The sequence below is a fragment of the Sus scrofa genome, chromosome 5 (assembly GCF_054392235.1).
Source record: "Sus scrofa isolate SSC_HxYL_T2T_F1_AM1 chromosome 5, Sscrofa_HxYL_maternal_Yorkshire_Landrace_v2.0, whole genome shotgun sequence".
NCBI lineage: Eukaryota > Metazoa > Chordata > Mammalia > Artiodactyla > Suidae > Sus > Sus scrofa.
Genome location: NC_139387.1, coordinates 61,787,708 through 61,810,632, shown reverse-complemented (window position 1 = coordinate 61,810,632; position 22,925 = coordinate 61,787,708). Strand labels below are relative to the sequence as shown.

At 34.4% G+C, this 22,925-nt stretch overlaps 1 protein-coding gene across 1 annotated transcript in view; it reads left to right on the top strand.

The window, feature by feature from the left end:
• The first annotated feature begins 10,608 nt into the window (after window positions 1-10,608).
• The window catches only part of PIK3C2G (phosphatidylinositol-4-phosphate 3-kinase catalytic subunit type 2 gamma), a 518,046-nt gene continuing 505,729 nt past the window's right edge, over window positions 10,609-22,925 (top strand). Inside the window, exons 1-2 of the mRNA XM_084956629.1 lie at window positions 10,609-10,826; window positions 19,015-19,060. The gene's annotated coding sequence lies outside the window, so the exon portion shown is untranslated. The remainder of the gene's footprint in view (window positions 10,827-19,014; window positions 19,061-22,925) is intronic.

The window sequence follows — 22,925 nt, the reverse complement described above, 5'->3', positions numbered from 1 at the left end:
CCATTCTCTGCTTCCCAAATATAATTAAATAATGTCATCAGTATAGAAAAACAATTTGAGATTTCATAGAATATCCAGACGATCAAATATCCTTCAGACTTATATTGTGACAAAGAGCAAGAAAAATAATTCAAGCTCTAGCATAAAACGATGATGATGTATTGCTGTCCATTCCAAAGAAATACAAAGTGTTCTGTTCCTCTTTCTCCCCAGGGACAAAAAGAACACATTCACTAGATCAACAGTTGCATGAGTGTCAGAGTTTTGTTGATTTGTTCTAGTACCAAATCCATATTCAGCATATCAGCTGTGATGGGAACTATCACTCAGTTGCCTTAACAGAAACTTCTACCACTTGCTAATCCAGAAGACGCCTTAGTGAACTGACCTGTGGTAAGAGTACCACACCTAATTCATTCAAATCTTTGAAAATAGCATTAATTGCTGCCATTCAACTTGAGATGATTATATTGGTTCTGATTTTCTAACTGAGCCAAAGGCATGTGTACAGTTTCAAAGGCATCCTCTTCAGCATCCCTACAGTAAAATCTTGGTATTTACTCCACAGAAAGCCAGTGTGAAAGTCCTACCAGCTGCCCAAGTGTTTTTTATCCTTACTATCAGCCCATAGCTGGGACAATGACCACTGGTTAGTGCTCTTATCCATTGGATACACTGTAAGGCAAACCGAGGGCAGGAATGCATTTATCACCTGACCTATGTTTTCCTCCTCTCTGATGGAGAACCGTCATGGTATTTTAACTTTCTTGGTATTGCTTAAGTTCCTGGCTTATATCTACTAGCCTTCAGAACACCTATTTCAAGTCAGGAAAATGGATTATGATTTTCCACCTTGGTGACTGACATCGACATTCTGCTCATCATCTGTTTATTGTTTTTAATGTTTAGTCAAATAATGACCTTACTGGTTGCTCCTCTTTCTTAGGCCTAATACCTTGATGGTTTGTTCCTTCTCATCATAAGTTCCTGCATGTCAATGTCCCCTACTGGCCATTCTGGTCTTCCTGCTCATTACCATACTTGGATCTACCTTGCTGCTGACAATTACATTCTGCTATCTGGCTTCCGCTGTTCTTGAACCCAATCATCACCTTTGACACTGTAGTTCAAAGTGCTATATCTCCCCAGAATTTCCTCTTTTGAACTCCTGCCCTTTTCTCCTTCCAATGCCACCCCAAGCACCTATCTTTAGAGGTCCATGTTAAATTTATATCTTCATCACTCCACTGCTTTCTCAGTTTTAGTTTGTGCTAGATCATCACATCCCCGCAGGATCTGTATTAGAGGTAGTTATATATTTCACTAAAGTATAGGATCCTTGAACACAAGAACTTTATCTATTTTATCATTGCATAGCCTGATACCCTCCTTTTTAGAATAGATGAAGTCACTTGAGTAAAATTAATGGATAATTTGAGAAAATATGAAAGGTATAGTACAAAAACTCTGGATGCTTATATATTTCAATAATTAATATACTAGAAATTAAGAAGTAAAAAACAATTGAGGAAAGTGCTAAGGTGTATCCTATAAAAGTGTGTTTATTGTATATGAGAATCTCATCTCTAAAGAATGGCAAGTTAAAAGGAAGTTTATGAATTTTAATGGTGCAACTAATATGTATTACACCAAAATCTTTATACATCTAGTATATTTTCCAGTGATAAATTTAAAGTAACATAAATTAAGTGCTTGTAACTATATATATGTGTATCATATATATGTGTATACATATATATATATATTGAAATGGTTAAAGGAAGGAACACAATGGCGATTTATTTATGTTAGCAATTGTGTTAGTTTACTTTATCTAAAAATCTCCAAGTCCTTACAAACATTAACATCTACCTCTTATCCAATAAGATAAGTATCATTATCCAAGTTTTACAGTGAAGCGATGGAGTCACAAAGAGATTAAGTGATTTCTTCAAGGTTACTGTCAGTTGTAACAAGAAAAGAATAGAATTTAAATTTATGAATCTCAGTCTTATGCTTTAACTATCCTTGGGTTCTGTGTAATAGTTACTCAGAATATCCAGATACAAATATTGAGACTACAGTATACAAAACCACATACGTAAAAACCAAATATTTGGATATTTGACATCGCATTGATTAAATAGGTTAAATGGTTAGGCAAAAGTCTGTAAAGCAGATTTCATTGAAAAGGAGGTTCAGAGTTTGTAATTAAATAAATTTGGAAGAGATCGGGTTACTTTATATGCCAATAAATTTGTATAGAAGGGTATGCAACTGTGCTTTGAGAAAATTCTAAAACTATATGTCAAGAAAAACATTTTTACATGTTTATATCATTTAAACTCATTCACATGGCCTAGCATAATCTATAGGCCTAAAATCTACTTTGGGGTAACATGTTTTCTTTGCTTTTTGTTTTAATGACCCACCTTAATTTTTAAAATGTTAGAATTAATTGACCTCTTTGTAAAGCAGAATTTTACTGTAAAAGCAGAACAGAATTTTTTTCTTTTATGCTGGTTAAGTCAGGACAAAAAGTTGTCATTGTGCAGAGAGCCTAAGTAATTGTAAATCTGCACCTGTAATACTTGTTTATCTAATGATTTTTTATAAGACATAAAATTGATCCCAGGAAACTACCATTAAGTTCTGGGCATTCTTTCTGTTTAAACAGTAGACTTCTGAGTTTTTTGAAGGCAAGCCCATGTTAGCAGAAAATGAGTCAAGTCATGGAAATTTCTTCACTCTGAGCCAAGCTTTCACTTTTGCAGATGGAGGGTGCCTGCCGATGCTTTAATATTTGCAATAGGAGCTCTTCTGTAGCCCACTAATTTGTTGTCTTCCCATTAATATACCGATACCTTCATCTACTCATCATCAAAAATGAAGAGACAACAAAAGGGGAAAAGGGCATTTGCACTTTAGTTCATAGATTACCCAATCTCTAACAGATCAGCATTTCCCTTCATTGCCTTTGACCCAGATCTTTTTGCAAGTGACATAATATAAACTGCACATATTTAAAGTGGATGTTTTGACAAATTTTAAACATGTGTATACACCCTTACAACCATTACCACTGTCAAGATAATAAAACTATCCATCACCCTCCAAGTTGGCCCATTATATTTCCCCCTTCCCACCTTCCTAATCCCAGTCCTCCATCCCCCAGAGAATACAGATCAGTGTTCTGTCAGTAGAGTCTAGTTTTTATCTATTTGGCATAAACGGAATCATGCAATATGTACTCTTTTCATGACTTATTTTACTCAACATAAATATGTTGCAATTTTCCTATGTAATGTATGTAAATAGTTGATTTTTTTGTTTTGTTTTTTGAGGTCTGTGCCTTCTGACTGCCTCCATCCGATTCCCCACCCTCCCACCCTATGCTGCCACTGCTTTTGATAACCACAAATCTGATCTCTTTTTCTTTTCGTTTTAAATGATTTTCATTTTTTACATTAGATCTGTTTTACAGTGTTCTGTCAATTTTCTACTGTACAACAAAGTGACCCAGTCACACATACATGTATACATTCTTTTTCTCACATTACCCTCCATCATGCTCCATCATAAGTGACTAAATATAGTTCCCAGTGCTATATAGCAGGATCTCATTACTTATCCATTCCAAAGGCAATAGTTTGCATCTAGTAACCCCAGATTCCCTGTCCATCTCTTTTTCTATGAGTTTGTTTGTTTGTTTGTTTGTTTGTTTTTGAAGTATAATTGACCCACAAAACTATGTTAGTTCTTGCAACACAGCATAGCGATTTGATATTTCTAAACATTTCAAAATGATCACCACAATAAATCTAGTTAAGATTTGTCATCATACTAAGTTACTGCATAGTTATTACATAGTTGTTGACTATATTCCCCACACTGTATGTTTCACAATGTAACACATGTGTTTTGCAATTGAAGTTAGTACTTCTTAATCTCCCTGACCTATTTCTTTCCTCCCCAAAACCCTCTTCCCTGTGGTAACCACTTATTTATGCTTTGCATCTATGATTCTATTTCTGTTTGTGTTTATTTTGTTTTTAAGATTCCACATAAAAATGAAATCATAGATATTTGTCCTTATTTGTCTGATTTATTTAACTTAGCACAATACCCTGAAGAACAGTCCATGCTGTCAGGTGGCAAGATTTCATTCTTTTTTATGGTTGAGGAATATTCCATTCCATATGAAGTATGGAAGGGTCTATATATATAAAATATCTTCTTTATCCATTTATCTCTTAATGGGGTCTTGGTTGCTTCCCTATCTTGGTTACTGTAAATAATGCTGCAGTGAACATAGAGATGCATATATTTTTTGAATTGGTATTTTCCTTTTCTTTGGATAAATACCCAGGAGTAGAACTTCTAGATCATATGGTAGTTCTATTTTTAATTTTTTTGAGACGTCTCCATACTGTTTTCCATAGTGGCTACATGAATTTACATTCCTACCAGGAGTGTTCCCTTTTCTTTGCATCCTCACCAACATTGTTATTTGTTGTTGTTGTTGTTTGTTTATTTATTTATTTTTGCCTTTTTTAGAGCTGGGCCCACAACATATGGAAATCCCCAGGCTAGGGGTCAAATGGGAGCTACTTTCTGCTGGCCTACTTGTCAGCCACAGCAACACAGGATCCAAGCCACTGTTTGCAACCTACACCATAGCTCATGGTGATGCTGGATCTCTGACCCACTGAGCAAGGCCAGGGATTGGACCCTCATCCTCATGGATACCACTCAGATTCATTTTCACCGTGCCACAATGGGAACTCCAACTTGACTGTTTTTTTGATAATAGCCATTCTGATAGGCATGAGATAGTATCTCCTTGTGGTTTGGAGTAACATTTCCCTGATGATTAGTGTTGTTGAGTATCTTTTCTTGTGCCTTTTGGCCATCTGTTTGTATTCTGTGGAGAATGTCTACTTGGGTCCTTTGTTCATGTTTTGATTGGCTGGGTTTGTGTGTGTGTGTGTGTGTGGATGATGACTTGTAGGAATTCTTTATGTATTTTGTATATTAAGCCCTAATAGAATCTATCATTTGCAAATATCTTCTCCCATTAAGTAGGTTCCTTTTCCATTTTGTTGATAGTTTCCTTCACTGGGCAAAAGGTTTTTAGTTTGCTGTTGTCCCATTTGTTTATTTTTGTTTTTGGTCCCTTTGCCTGAAGAGACATATTTTTAAAAAAAAATTACTAAGACCAATGTCAAAGAGCATATAGCTATGTTTTCTCCTAGAAGTTTTATGGTTTCAGATCTTACATTTTAGTCTTTAATACATTTTCAATTTATTTTTGTGCATGGTGTGAGAGAGTAGTCCTGTTTTCCCAATACCATTTATTGAAGAGGCTGTCTTTTCCCCGTTGAATCTTTTTGCCTCCTTTGAGGTAGATTAACTGCCCATATAAATGTGGATTCATTTCTTAACTCTTTACTCTGTTCCATTGATCTATGTGTCTGATTTTCTATATAAATACCTGATATTTTATTGCTAGATAATAGTCGATTATGTGAGTTTACCACATTTTTAAAAATTCATTCACTTGCTGAAGAATATTTGAGTTGTTTTCAATTACAAATAAAGCTTCTATGAACATTTATGTATAAGTATTTCTATCTTCATACATTTTTATTTTTCTGGGTAAATACCTAGTAATGAAAAGGACTCATCTTAGCATATGTGTATATTTAGAGTTGTACAAAACTTGCAAATTGTTTCCAAAAGTGGTTGTAAAATTTTACATTCCATAAACCTTGTACAAGAGTTTCAGTGTCTATATTTTTTGCTGAGTCTTGATATGGCAATTGTTTTTAATTTTAAACATTGTTTAAGGTATGACTTGATAACTCATTGCAGCTTTTATTTGCATTCTCCTACTGACTAATGATTCTCAGCATCTTTTCATGTGTTTATTGCCGTCCCTATATGTTATTTGGTGAAATATCTGGTCAAATCTTTTACCCATTCAATTTTTTAAGAGTAGCATACATGCTAAACAAATCTGAAAGATACTACAACTGAAATCTGCAAGTGGCGTGAGACCAGATATTTGAAAAATAATGTGCTTGTACAATACTTATAAAATCTAATGACTTTACAGTTATGGGAGCAACCAGTTGTTTGGTAATAGTATAAACAAATAGATGACTCTTTCCATTTTTATTAAAGTCATTGCATTAGTAGGTTAACTTTGTTTTATGGGAAAATATACTAAAACTTCTACAATATTATTTTCTCCTTCAGTGCAGTAACCAGAAGCCCTGCTTATATGTTCTTCCAGAAACTAACAGAAGAACTGGCACAATATTTAAAATAAGCAAACAGCTTATTTTCATGTAATTAATGAGGTAATTAACTGAATAAAAATTTTAAAAAACTTTTGTAACCATCTACTATTCTCCAAGTATTGCTTTTTGCTGTAATAAAAAATAGAAATAAATACATATTATCTGGATGCAGACTCAATCCACAAAAATCAGATTACCAAAACATTTATGCATCAAAAATATTTCTATAAACTTTAAAAATATTTATAAAATGTCATGTTTGTACCAATTCATGTCAAAACTTCAGTGCAGTATTTTTGGACAGACACTTTTGTGGGTTTTTCTTTTCTATTTTTCTATTTCAAGAGTGGTGCATGTCACGAATGTCAACGGTTTTATAAATGATGGTGAATTTCTTTCTGTTAACACATTTTTAAATCCAGTCTGTGTCTTTCCTATTGCATGATTCTTGCTGCAAATTTCTTCCAAACTGATAATAGTTTTTGCTATTTATTTATAGTATATAATTCCTACAGTTTTAAAGAAATAGCAATTAAGATCTGTGTTTCCAAGTGTCAGTGGTATATAATTTCTACCGACTAAAAAAAATCACAGGAGTTCCCGTCGTGGTGCAGTGGTTAACGAATCCTACTAGGAACCATGAGGTTGCGGGTTTGGTCCCTGCCCTTGCTCAGTGGGCTAATGATCCGGCGTTGCCATGAGCTGTGGTGTAGGTCACAGACGTGGCTCGGATCCCGCTTTGCTGTGGCTCTGGCGTAGGCTGGCAGCTACAGCTCTGATTAGACCCCTAGCCTGGGAACCTCCATATGCCGTGGGAGCAGCCCAAGAAATGGCAAAAAGACAAAAAAAAAAAAAAAGAAAAAAGAAATCACAACACAGAGAGAAACAAAAACACATTCCACATATCAGATATCTTAAACACATAATATGCTCAATATTCTATATGCATTATACAATTTTAAGTTGTCTAAAACATGTGAATTGTTATGTGCAGACCATACTTCCATCTGGTATATTAACAAGCCAAGTTTTATTTTAATATGCAAGAAACTAAGTGTGTATGTGTTTCACTGTGCACATATTCTTATGATGTAGCCAAAAAGACATATGAGAAAAAAAATTGTGTATACTCCCTGAAACTCTCTTTTCTCTTTTTTTTTTTACATTTTTAATTAAAGTATAGTTGATTTACAATGTTGTGCCAATTTCTGCTAACAGCAAAGTGACCCAGTCATACATATATATATATATATATTCCCTTTCTTATATTATCTTCCAGCCATGGCCTATCCCAAAAGACTGGATATAGTTCCTTGTGCTATGCAGTAGGACCTCATCGCTTATCTTAAATGTAATAGTTTACAACCACTAACCCCAAACTCCCAGTCCATCCCATGGTCTCCTCACTCCCCCTTGGCAACCACAAGTCTGATCTCCATGTCCATGAGTTTGTTTCTTTTCTGTAGATAGATTCATTTGTGCCATATATTAGATTGCACATATAAGTAATATCATATGGTATTTGTCTTTCTTTCTGACTGACTTACTTCACGTAGTATGAGAATCTCTAGTTGCATCCATATGCTGCAAATGGCATCATTTCATTCTTTTTTATGGCCAACTAGTATTCCATTGTGTATATGTACCACATCTTATTCATCCATTCCTCTGCTGATAGACATTTACTTTGCTTCCAATGTCTTGGCTATTGTGAATAGTGCTGTAATGAACCTTGGGGCATGTATTTTCAAATTATGGTTTTTCTGGATAGATATGCAGGAATAGGATTGCTGGATCATATAGTAGTTCTATTTTTCATTTTTTGAGCAACTTCCATACTGTTTTCCATAGTGGTTGCACCAATTTATATTCCCACCTACAGAAGGTTTCCCTTTTCTCCACATCCTCCCTAGCATTTGTTTTTTGTAGACTTTTTTCTTTTTTAGGGCCACACCTGTGGCATATGGAAGTTCCCAGGCTGGAGGTTGAATCAGAGCTGCAGATGCCAGCCTATGCCACGCCACAGTCACAACACCTCCAGATCCAAGTACATATTCAAACTATACTGCAGATTGTGGCAATGCCTGATCCTTAACCCACTGGTGAGGTCAGGGATTGAATCCATATCCTCATGGATATTAGCTGGGTTCTTAATCTTTGAGCCACAAAGGGAACTCCATATTTATAGACTTATTAATAATGGTCATTTTGATTGGTATGAGGTTGTACCTCATTGTAGTTTTTATTTGCATTTCTCTAATAATTAATGATGTTGACCATCTTTTTATGTGTCTATTGGCCATCCATATGTCTTCTTTGGAGAAATGCCTATTTAGGTCTTCTGCCCATTTTTTGATTGGGTTTTTTTTGCTGTTGAGTTTCTATCTCTTAAAAGAAGAAATGTAATATATCTGAAATTTGCAAGTTCCAACAATTTTTTGTGAATCAGTAATTCCTCCCATTGACATTTTTGATGAGTTTTTTTTTAAACAAATTGCCTTAAAGTAAGAGGGGGCATTGTTATTCAATACTCTTTAAAAACTTGTCAAAGGATGAAATATGAATAGTGTGACCTCATTGATGACCACAGTTGATTCTGATGATTTAGTCAAGTGGAGGTTTTCTCAATCCTTTGAGCAAAGACACATAGATTGATGGTTTCCTCTACTAAATCCACCTACCAAACTCCTGCTCAACCTCAAGATAAGGTCCAGATTCCACCTATTTTCTTAAACCTTCATTGATTTCTTTAGAAATGCTCTCTAATAATACATACAGCTTTATTATCTGTCTCTCTAAAAGACTATAAATTTCCTGAATTCAAGTATGTCATTTTTTCATATCTGTTTAACTATTTTATATATATATATACACATACATACATATATATATATATCCATAAATACTACTACTACTATTACTACTTATTTGTTATTCTAAGTTTGCAGAAATGAAAAATAAAGTGTCTTCCCTTGAGGAGAGGGGGACCTCAAGGTTTAGCAGAAAAAATGGACAAAAAAATTAATTAAGAGTAATATAAAAGTGACTCTGGCAAGCATATACAAATATTATTTGAGACCATATCCTGAGGAAGTCAAGGAAAATTTCCTAGAGAAGATAGCCCCTATATTGAGTATTAAAGAACAATTAGGCATTTAGTAAGGAAAGATGGGTGATGAGAGGGTAATACAAACAGTTGAGACAGCATGACAAGACTTCGAGATGTGGAATAATAGAGGCAGATACAAAACTTGAGTGCAAATTTTGAGATTAGGATCAGAAAAGTTGAGACTGGAGTAGAAGTCAGATACCAGACTGTAGGAAGTATTTTAACCTAAGCAACCAAATGTTTCCACTGGACCAGATCTTTGCCTGTTTATCCTGACACAACTAGAAATAATTTCCCTTTCACTCATACATATCCTAACTTGAACAATAAATTCTAAGGTGATTGTAACTTAAGACTATGCCCTATTTTTTCCTTGCAAATAGTAAGGAACATTTAAGAGATGTTAAAAAATATTAACAAGGTCAAATAAACCATTTAAAAAACTAATCTGACACCTGGTTGAAAGATGACATTAAAGGACTAAAGCCTAGTTCTGTGGTGAAGCTGGTTAAGAATCCAGCGTTGTCACTACAGCAGCTTGAATCACTGTTTTGGCATGGGTTTGATCCCTGACCCAGGCACTTCCAAATGCCTCAACTTGGAAAAAAAAAAAGAAAAGAAAAAAAAGAAAGAAAGAAAGCTGAGGCCAGGAAACCTAGTAAGGAGACCCTGAAACAATCCAAATGGAAAATGGTACTGACCTGAATGGTAGGAATGATAAATAGGGCTGTAGAGAAGAAATAATTTCCAGAAGTATTTGGAAGCAAAATAACCATCAGAAGGGTGGAAAAACAAGGAAAAAACAACTAGATGTTAGCTGATATGCAGAAAAATAAATGCAAAAAATTAAGGCATAAAAACAGAGGAAACTCCTGGATGTGTTTTCTGGTGATGGACTAGCAAAAAATAGATAAGGCATGAAATGTGTGTGGAAGTAATTGTAAGGTAACTCTGGTAGAGGTTCCTGGACACAAATACCAGACAATTTTAATGTTCAATTCAGCTAGTGAAGTGTGAGGCTAGAGAGAAATGTTAGATGATCAAGGGCCTGTCTGGACCAAACATGTGTGGGGTGATGGGGGCTGGCTGCCAAGCTCTGCAATAATATCCAGGTATCCGCTGCCCAGTGAGGCAGGAGTCAGTGCCAGCCTATCAAAACTGGAATCCAGTAAACATTTTATTATTGAGGCTAAAGGTTGAGAACAAGAAAAACCAGCTGAGGATACAAAAGGTAATCAGAATAAAGCATAGCTAGGGACAAGGTCAAGGACTCCCTACTGGGCAAGGAACCACAGCTGAGAAAACTGTCGAGAAGAGATGATTCTTTGTGTATAGAACTGACAAATAGGTGGTTGAAAAGCTGCTCCTGACCACAGAAGCTGGAAGAATGACACAGCAAGAAGCAGGCAGAGGTAAGGCAGCATGGTTGTTTACTCAGCAAGGTTAAATTTTACCTAAAAAAGGTAATGCTACTACTTAGCAGATCAGTCTGTGGATCCACAGGCAGCTACATCCAAGAACAGTCTATGCAAGGGCAAATAGTTTTGCTAGGGTCATGCTAATTTATTTTTTCTACGTGCAAGGAGAGCAGTTGACAAATAAAATAACAACAACAAAAAAGAGATGATAGGAAGAGATGGTAGCTGTGTGTCTATACTTTACAAAATATCTGGAATATTCTAACTCTTGTCCTTAGTTTTAATTTAACTTGATTAATGTATTTACTTACTTTATTTTTATGGCTGTACCTATGGCATATGACCTCTATTAGGAGTCGAAATAGAGCTGCAGCTGCTGGCCTATGCCACGGCCATAGCAACACCGGATCCAAGCAGCTTGCTGCAACGCCAGATCCTTAACCCACTGAATGAGGCCAGGGACTGAATTCACATCCTCATGGACACTATGTCAGGTTCTTAACCCACTAAGCCACTATGGGAGCTCCTAGTTTTTACTTAATATAGACAAATGTAAAAAGTTGCATAGCTCTACAGATTGCATGTCACATGTACATTTTTTTCAATGAAATAAGTTATGTCCGTAAAAATTTCTCTTCTAAAAGGTAATATCTTATCTTGTAGATGTCCTTATTTTCTCCCATCAACAACTCTCCTATTTGTCAAAACAATTAAGATTTTACTCCTCAAAAAGCCTCTCTTTAAAATCATGTGTTTAGTTACCTTGTCACAGTTAATAAACAACAGAGGCAAACTGTGTGCTAAAAACTATGATGATGCTAAAGTTCAGAATTTGAATTAATTTTTAAAGTATTATCTGTCAGATGCAAGATAACACGTTAAATCTTAGGAATCTGCTTAAAACTAGAAGGCTCTATCACTATTTAGTCATTTATTTTTACATTTTAAAAACTTTGCATATATTTTATTTCATATCCAGATAAATGCTGGCAAAATGAGACCTACCCCTTTATTGAACAGTCCCAACTTTAAAACAAAACAAGTGCAAAGTCGTCTTTTATACCACGTTTGGAATAATCTGCAGATCATCTGTTTCAGAAATAACTATCTGTGTATCTACGGTTAGGGAAGATTACACACCATGAATTGATATATTAAGGAGCAATAAGGACAATAAGTATGAATATAATCTATAAAGAGTCCATATAATTAATATTTGCTAAAGTGCTTGTTTTAAAATTTGCTTAATAGGATTTAAGCAAATAAAGTTAATATTTAATTCCGAGCTTTTATAAGTTACATAATTAATATGTCATTAAGGACCCTTGTTAGTTTCACTGGGAAATTATCTTTTCATTGCATCTGTCCAGGATGAATACAATTCATTTTATTGTCTCCCATAACTCACTTCTTATGGTTTTATGAAAGCACATGTAGTAGTTTCACCTCTGGCTCTACCCTGTGTTATACTCCATCACAAACTCATTTAAATAGTGATATTAATGATTTTAGAAATCACTACAAATGGTTGGCAGCATCGTTGTCTTTAATGTCTCATGGGAGCCATACAAGCGAGTTTTATCAGCTTGAGGCTGAGGTACTTGATGAAGTAATAACAAACTAGCTCTGAATTGTCTTTCATTACCCTTTATCTCTCCTGGAGAGAATATAATCTTATTCAAATTATAATGGCTTCCTGTTATCAATGAGCTTTACTATTTATTTACCTGCAACCACACATGCAAATGCATACGCATTCTGCTTTTTCAACCTACCTGTAATGAAATTTCTTCACTATCAGAAGCATGCACAATCACAAATTACAAACTAGTTACTAGTATAATTTGCTTAACATAAAAAAACTCTACTCATTCTTTTAATATACTATCTTGATTAAAGGAGTAAAATCCAATCATTAGGGTTGAAATACAGTATATGCGAAACAACTTTTATAATAAAATCACTATTTCAATTACGAAATAGTTCTGCTTGGTTTTTCACTTAAGCAACTTCTGAAGTTAAATTGTACTGAGGCGAACTTAGGTTAAGTAGAGAATTGTTAAAGACTGCCGTCAGGGCAATCACTTTTTGTTTTAGCCTAGTTATCTTTACTTATGACAATATTTTTATGTGTGTATAAGTTAGGTAATTTCAAAGAGATTTCATACTCATATCAATTTTAGCCCATTAGCCAATCTGTAAATCAGGGTAAGGAGGTATTTTATGTATAGTTAACAGAGGAAAGCTACAATTCAGAGATTTGTTTTGATGTCATAATAAGAGAATCAAGGCAAGAGTGTGCCCTGGGCCATTTTTTTCCCTCTCTGCCTCATCTGCTTTTTACCTTGAGAATAATTCTGTCTTCCTTGTCTCTCTTAATATGTTTTTACGATGCAATAAGTAATTATTACAGTGAAGTTAATAATGATCCGTAAATTAAGCCCTTTTTTAAATTGATTCATTCAAACAACAAATATTTACTAACTACTTACTTTGTGCCAAATATGGTTCTAGATATGGAAAGCAATCCAGTGATGATATAGAAAAGAATTTCTGCCTTCACTCTATTATGTTGCAGGGAATAAGTATGTAAGTGCTATGCAAAAATATAAAATCCTGTAAGGTAAAGAGGGACTACTAGGGATTATTTTTAAATTTAAAAAGTATAGGGAAGTAGGCCCTCAATGAAATAATAGTGGACACGAAAGAGAAGAGATAGTAAACCACCTTATAGAAAAATATCAGGTATTTGTAATAATAATTTCCAATGGATTATTGCTTTCTATTTTGCAAAATATTCTTGATATATCATCAGATTTGAGCCTACTGATAACCTTATGAGCTAGGCAGGACAATTGTGACTCTCCCTGCTTTGACATGAGAAAATACCTTTGAAGAAGTTGAGAGTCATAAACAACACCTGCATTAATTTTCTCCTACCAGGCTATAGTTTACCTGCTTAATATCCTGAGGGCAATGCACCAGCTTCATTTGAGATTCTTTCAAATCAATGAGATTTCCTGAAATTAAAAGGTTAATGTTTCAATCCCACCCTTAGGCATGTATCTAAAAAAATTAAAACTCTAATTCGAAAAGGTACATGTACCTTAACTGTAGCACTATTTACAATAGCCAAGACATGGAAGCAACCTAAATGTCCATCAACAGAGGAATGGATAAAGAAGATGTGGTATACATATACAGTGGAATATTACTCAGCTGTAAAGAATGAAATAATGCCATTTACAGCAACATGGATGGACCTAGAAATTATCATACAAAGTGAAATAAATCAAGCAAATATCATATGATATCACAAGTGTAGCATCTAAAAAATGATACAAATGAATTTACTTACAAAACAGAAATAGACTTACAGACACAGAAAACAAAATTATGGTTACCGAAGGGGGAAGCTAGGGATAGGTATAAATTAGGAATTTTGGATTATCAGATATACAATAATATGCATAAAATAGATAATCAACAAGGTCCTACTATATAGCCCAGAAAACTATATTCGATATCTTTTAATAACCTATAATGGAAAAGAATCTGAAAAATAATATGTGTAATTAAATCACTTGGCCATACACCTGAAAACTGTAAATCAACTATACTTCAATTTAAAAAAAGGTTAATATTGGAATTCCCATCGTGGCTCAGCAGAAATAAACCCAACTAGTATGTATGATGATGTGGGTTCAATCCCTGGCCCCGCTGAGTGGATTAAGGATCCAGCATTACCATGAGCTATGGTGTAGGTTGCAGATTCAACTCGAATCTGGCATTGCTGTGGCTGTGGTACAGGCTGGCAGTTGTAGTTCTGATTTGACCCTTAGCCTGGGAAATTCCATATGCCACAGGTGTGGCCCTAAAAAGCAAAAAATAAAATAAAATAAGTTAATATTATACTAATCAATGACATCCACAAAGGTAGGATCATGTCTGCTTTATTCACTAATTTGATTTCATTAAGCTCATTAATGCCCAGAGAACACTGGGGTTTTTCCTGATTCTCAAATATACCCCTTATTTTTTTTCTCTTCTGCTTTCTCTGACTGGTAAGTAGTTAAATACTTGCCTTCATATTCTGTTTTCCCACCTGTTCATTTGACATCAGATCTTTTTTTACTCTTGCTCATTGTTTCCTCAAATTCTCACAAATATCTTATCATTTGGGTCTTTATTATATTATGACATTCAGATTATTTATATTCTACCTACTCTGAGGAGACTAAGAGAGCAAAGATAACAGCAACATGATAACGGTGTGGGTTTCAACTCAGAACTTTACAAAGGACATTATAAGCACCTTGTCTTCGTTGTGCTACTGAATATTCATTAGCTATCAAGTCATCACACAATCCCAAATATGTCCTAAGCATCAGCATGTAGAAAGCACTTGAAATCAATAAAATTAGTATTCATTATGTCAAGTTCTTTTCTTAGCATTAAATGATTTAAATACCATTACTATGATCATGTCTCAGATCAGAAAAGCGAGGTATAGAAAGAGTGGTTCTCACAGCCAATAACTCTCACTACCAAGGTGTGGGTACATAGTATGAACCAATTCACCCTAAAAAATTCCTCTTTGAACTGTCCAAAAATATTATGAATAGTCCCTTAAAATTACTATAATTATAATATTTCTTTTGGAAGATTATGAATATTTCTAATACATTACACAAGTCTAGGGAGTATCATTTGCATTATTGTTACATAATCATAGAAAATAATATGAATATATTTCCTTGGGTTGGGCAGTATGAAGGTCATTGTTTTATTTGGAATATTTGAACAACTTACATTTTCTTCCTAATTGTACTTTATTCTTCTCTTTCTGACTGGTGAGTAGTTAAATTCTTGCCCACATATTCTATCATTTCACCACTAGAAGGAATGTTAGTTAAACTATAAATACAGAAAAAAAATGAATATCTTAATCCTACAATGTTTATAAGTAAGTATGGACTGGAAAGAGTGGATTTATACCTGGAGGAAGGAGAAAAACCCATCAAAATCATAACACACATTTTGGTGATAGTTGCTAAGAAAAGCACAAAAATTTCTATGGTGTGTATTTGTCTACATTTCAAAAGTAATAATTAGATGGAGTTCCCATTGTGGCTCAGTGGTTAACAAAGCCGACTAGTATCCATGAGGACACAGGCTCAATCCCTGGCCTTGCTTAGTGGGTGAGGATCTGGCGTTGCCATGAGCTGTGGTACAGGTTGCAGACAAGGCTCAGATCCTGTGTTACTGTGGCTGTAATGTAGGCCAGCAGCTACTGCTCTGATTTGACCCCTAACCTGAGAACCTCCATGTGCCTCAGGTGCAGCCCTTAAAAGACAAAAAATATAAAATAAAATAAAATAAAAGTAATAACTAGAAACTTTTATTTCAACATAATAAATTAGTTTCCCGAAGAAATGGATATGGGGGAATGGAGATTTATGCAAGACTTTTCCACTTACTTTAAAAGGATAGCTCACTCTTCGTTGCCATAAGGTGAGAGGAAAGTGTAAGTTAGAGGAAACATGTCATTAGCTTATAAGCTTCGTGAGGATAGACATGATGGCATGAAGTGCTGTACCCTGAGCCCAGTATGTATAATGTTTGGGAAATAGCAGAAGTGAGTAATAACTCCTCAATGATCTATATTAGAGTTACTCAAAATGTATTCTGCAGAGCACTTAAGTAGGATCTTAAGACATGTTAACACAAAACAAGATATCTAGCAGATATATTTTTTAAATGCTTAAAGAAAGTTATTCAAGTGTATTTCACTTCTTGGAAGTTTTTGTATACCAATGTGAGTTGTAAGTATTCAAGAGGCAGTTATAGGTCACAGTGCTTCCTAAGTTAACTTGGACCCAAAATTGTTTTCATAAAAAAGAATAACATGCTTTGGAGTTTACTTGGGGTCACTGATTACTCTGTTTAGTAATGACAGGATATTAGCACATTTCGTTCACCAGTTAATAACGTAAAAAGAGTAACTAGTATGGTTATGATGGATAGAAGATAAATGAAGAGAACTGACTTGACAGGATTTTGATATAAGGTATCAACAATTCCTAGACGTAAGATTCTCTACATTCAAATAAATGTTAAATTAAATTACTATCCTCTTAGAAAAAACTTGGGGTAGTTGAGGACTTTAGGATTATTTCCTAAAATGTATTTTAAAAAGGTCTTTTTATACCTAGATATTCTTTCTAGAATTAATTATTTACATATATTATTAAATTTAAAAGATTATAAAAATCACTATTGATGGCAAAAAGGATGTGTCTTCTTATAAGCTCTATTTTTCAGCTAAATGATTTAGCTTTTTAGACCTGAGCTCACTCTAAGAATAGATACCATTTTATAAGTAGCAGTTTTTTTAATATGTAAGTACTGGTATCTAGGAAGAAGTAGTACCTGATATTCTGATTTTGCATATTCAGTCTATAATAAACTAGTAGAACATATGAGATTAAAATTCACTAGGTAGTTCTCTTCCTGAGTCTAGGGTATGAAACAAATAAAATGCTGAAGAGATGAGTATGAAATTTATTTCATAGAATTTTTTGACTCTTGGAGATGAAGAGGATGATATCAAATAAATGAAAGATCAAATGACAAATAAATAAAAGATCAAATAAATGAAAGATCAAATGAGAAACTGCAACGTCCCACTTCCCACCTGGCCACAAGCAAGCCCGTAAGTTTCCTTAAGCTAATGCCCAGAGCAAATATCTTAAGGGACCGCTTCCTTTAGAATACTGGATGTGACCTCCAAAGTAATTAAAGATAAATGGTGACCCCTGGTAGAATATTAGAAAGGTTTAAAGTAGGAAGAAAAATATGGGGAAAGAAGGAGAATCCATTGACCAAGTATTTAATACAAATGCAGTGCTCAGTTAAATTTTTTAGGAATTTCTAAAATATAATTTATTGAAGTCTAACACAAATAAAAAATGGATAAATCATTCGTGTGCAGTGAAATTAATCATCATAAGGAGAGCACAGCCAGGTAAAGACAGAGAACATAACTGAAGCTTGAGTCGATTAACCCCCTTGACTACCCCCTTCCATTAGAAAAGAAACATCATGGATTTTTTTTTTATCTCAATTTGAATCTTATGTAAATGGAATCTATACCAAGTACTCTGCTTTCTTTTTCTTTTTCTTTTTCTTTTTTTTTTTTTTTTTTTTTTTTTTTGGTCTTTTTGTCTTTTTCCAGGGCCGCACCTGCAACATATGGAGGTTCCCAGGCTAGGGGTCTAATCAGAGCTATAGCCGCCGGCCTATGCCAGAACCACAGCAACACTGGATCTGAGCCACGTCTGTGACCTACACCACAGCTCACGGCAACGCCAGATCCTTAACCCACTGAGCAAGGCCAGGGATTGAACCCGAAACCTCATGGTTTCCTAGTCAGATTTGTTAACCACTGAACCATGCTTTCAAACAACTATTAAATTCTTCCACGTTATGCCATCATGCAGTGACTGCTTTGATTTGACTTTTTTTAAATAACCACAGTAAGTTGTTGTAAATCATAGAAAATAATACATAAAATGCATAATACTGCAAAAACTTTAAGAAAAATGTTCATTGGGGTAAACCATGACTTATTTTTCTTTATTTCAAATATGGAGCCAATGATTACCTAAATGTCAACTAAATGTTGACAATTAACTAAATGATTACTAAATGTAAGCCTGTGGCTTCCTACATGAAATTGGACACAGATCAGAGATTAAATATTTGCATCATCAGGATATTATCAAAAGCCATAATTATCCTGCATGCTTTACAAAAATTTATGATAAAAATTAAAAGTAATACCACATCAACATAGGAATCTTCTCAGGCATATAGGAAGCATAACTTTCATGTAGAGTGATTTTCCTCTGTGATCTAAAGAATTCCTTTGTTTCTTGGCCTTTGAATTATGGGGCCTTTTGAGAATCTGAAGATCACCTGCATTGGAAGATCATTCACTTGTAAATTTTCCATATTTACATCCACAACTTTGGGCACTTAGTTTCAAAGTGTTGGAGACCCCCTGAGGGAATTCACAAATCTATGATGCTGAGGGAAAGAACATTATCTTTATAGAGTCGTATTTTACAAATGTTTCTTTACAAAACCACAAAAGAACAATACTTTCATTCTTTTGCAGAGAAGAAAGTTCACACAGACATTCATCATCATTTCTAGGGCTAATGGTAAGTAGGCAGAGTTTGCTTGTGTGTGTGTTCTGCTTACAGAGGACTTTTTCACTTCATTAACATTTTTGTAATAGAATTTGAGTGCACATTCCGACGTCTAGAAAGACAACAAGAGAATAAGCAAAACATTCTTTGTTTTTCTGTATTCAATTAAACTTTTTCCTTACACAAGTTAAGAATAGTATTGTACTATAAATGCTACATGTATTTTTTAAACATTTGCTTCTATCATGCTCTGTAATAGTAATGTCACATATGCATTTCCCGAAAGCAGATATTTCATTTTTAGTATATAAAAACAAGAGATCAGAATTTCTTTTCATTCATTCTGTGAACTTCCAGGTAGCTGATCTAAGTGTCAGGTTGCTTTTGAACTCTAAAGAGAGAACCCTCGAATTACTTCATTTCTTTTGATAATGTATACATAATCAACATCATTCTGGTTATAATCAACAACTCGAAAAGTCCTTGTAATCCAGTATGGTACACTATAGGGAAAATAAATTAACAACTGAGACATTCGTCCTATGCCAAATATAAGGTGTCATACAGGTATATCTTTCATTCATTAAGACTAAAAGAAAAACTCTTTGGTATGCCAATACAGAAACTTTTAGGATGTTTCTTTGTCAAATTGACCCTTATCCATATAAGCCTTGTTTGTAAGTGACAACACTATTTGATATACCAAGTAACTTAAAATTGAACTTTACCCAGAAAACTAGGGAAAGATCCCATCTTGAACAGCTCAAAACAACATGTTATAAACATTGTTAAAGCAAGATTATAGAGTATATCAAACATAAAAAATGTGCAGTGTAATGGAAGCTAAATGCATCCAGATCCTCAGCTCTAAAAAATATCTCTGCATTTCTCACAACTGCAGAAAGGAATATGTGTCTTTATTTCAATCCCTGCTCCTCTCCAATCAGACTTTCAGTGATTACTCCATTTCCAGCAGGAGGTGAGAGACTCATAATAGAAGAACTCTGGCCAGTTAGCCTCATGCCCTGATCCCATCCCTGGTCTGTCTTACTTGGAGAATCTTTGATCTTTGTGTGTGTGTCTGTGGGTTGGTCGGAGAGGGAGTGTCAGAAAGTGGTGAGGATAACAAAAACTTTTTCTTTGCAGTGTTGCCATAATTTTTCTCAGCTGCTCCCTTTTACTATGATAAAATATCAGCGTCCCCTTTCTGAGGAGCAAGGAAACGTGTCTATGTTGAAATTCAGGCTCCAGAACTTTCTATCTTTCCCCTGGGGCCAATCTTAGCATTTGAGAGTGTCAAAAAGGCTATGTACCCTTAAATACCCTACCTTCAAAGCAATTGTAAGAACTGCATAATTGCGTGGTATATATATATAAATGCCAAGCCTCAAGTTCCACGGAGAGTAGATTCTCAATATATATCAGTTCCCGTCCTTCTTTCTCTAGCTCACACAAGACTGTATTTGCTCTCCCCCTAGTGGCATACCTCCCGCATGCATTATTTGCATAAATTACTCACACCAAAACACTGTTTTGCTTGCAACAATCCGCCCAAAAGGCCAAAAGATAAGACAATATTATGTCCAAATTAAACATTGTAGAAAACAAACAAAATGCGGACCTTCTAGAAATAAAAAGAATACAAATACTAAGTGGAGTACTGCTTCTAGCCAGAAAAGAAGATAAAGATGAGAAAATATAAACAGTGTAATTACAGAGAAGGAAGAGCACGTGTGGCTTGCCCATCCTGGATGTAATTTTTGGTTCTGGTTGTCACAATTACAAGTTAAGTAGCATTATATTGTTCATGCTTAATTTACTTCTGGGCTGTTTAAAAGGACAAGCTCTCAGTGTGTTTTTTTTGTGTTGACACATCTGTTGACATTGCCTCCATCTTAGAGTCAAACTGCAGAAGTTGATGATGATTAGGGATTTCATCCTCTGCTTAGAAATAAGACTGCTTTCTAAGAAACACTTGTTTCTGCATTGCAAAAATCTCTTCTGTAATTTCAAACATTGCAAGTGGTATCTTTTATTTTAGCCTGGTTTATTTCTTTTAGTGTACTTTTATTGGTCATATGTTAAGGGTTAGACACAAGGTAACTTCTTTATTCTTACTGTACATAATGTTGACAGTATGGTCTAGTCACTCATGGAGGCTTTTTTATTTTTATTTGACAAATACACCGAAAAATTTTTTTTTGTTTCTAATGGGTAGGAATGGCTTAAAATTTTCATTTACCTATAACTTAAAAGTTAAATTCTATTAAAGAGAATATATTTTTACCTGGGTGTAATTTTGAAAGACAAACTTTTATAGCACCTTTTATACCTATGTTCAAATATCTTTTAAACACCTTTAAAAATTTATATTGAACTAATAGTTATTAAGTAAGGATTTCTTGAAAAAAATTTCTAGGAGATAATTAATACCTTACAGAATTAGCTCTTTATTTGGTGATGATTTTATTCCCATTTTCCTCCTTTTTAACTTTGCTTATCTTCATTTGTTGTCTTTTATAGATAAGAAGCATTCAGGTCAGCCACATCAGTAGGTTTTATTACAAAAAAAACCCAGATGCTATCATCACCTATTCTGTCCATTTAATTAGAAATATTGAAATGTGCTATATTCTTGTTCAGCTTAAGATTGTAGAAAATAGCTTATTTTCCAAGTTCTTCAAATTCTTATACAGCTACTACTTCAAAAAAAGGAATCATTTTTCACATCTTAATGGGATCTCAGAAGACGTGAAATTTTGGCATTTAAAAAAAAATTTTTAAATAAACAAGCTAGAGTTTTTTAGCAAAATCTGATCACCTTTAACATTGGTTTGAGTTCTACAGATCTTGACACTTTATTGGAAGTATGAGCCCCAACAGATAGGAATTTTAACAGACTTGGTTAAGTTCCTTCCTGTCTAAACACCTACTTTATGCCATAGTTCTCTACCATAGCAGCTCCCTTTCTGAAATAGATCTGTCTGCATTCTTTTAGGCAGTTAAGGGGAAATCAAAGATTCTTCCTGACTCTTTCAGGCCATATTTTAAAAATCAGCCTAAATTAATTCTCATGTCAAAGAGACTATTTGGGGTGGCAAATTTTTACTTCCTTACAATTCATTTTGAATGATTTAAGTGCCACATAGAAAATATAGGTCAAACAGACAAAGAACTGTGCATATACACACATGTACAGAAAAGCTATTTTACAGGTATTTCGACTTAAATGTATATTTCCAAGTACCTTATTAATATTCTCCCTGGTTAAAGTTAAATCTTGTCCAGTAGACATACATTTTTCCTTCAAGTACTGGTATGCACTCATGTAAGGATAGACCCAATTTGGAAGAGACCAGCATACTCCCTTTTAAATAGTCTTCTAATTCTCTGTTGCTCTCTTAAATTGGAAAACAAGTAATTTAACGTAATGAAGCCACTGAGGTACAAGAGTAATAGAAAACCAATCAGCAAATAAGGAAAAGACGTTCACGTAATTGCAGAATACATCTGATAGTCTTGGCTTCCTAGGTATAAAAAAATGGCAAATTAAAGTTTGAGATGATCATAAATACAGTATTTGTGAAACAATAAAATCCTGACATAGACACAAAAATAGAGGTGCTCTCCCCCACCACCCCCACACACATTGATGCACCAACAAAATCACCATATTTAAAACTGGCACAATCAAAATCATGTAAAATCTATTTCTCTCCCATAGAAAATATTTCCAAAATGTCTCCTAACTTCCCAACAGGAAAATTAGCCTTTCGTATGGAGTGTGATATTAAAACGGTGCCCATGGAGAGCAATTCACGTTCAGAGAATGCCAGATCTGTATTCTATTCCCTCATGAATGAAGGCATTGCATTAA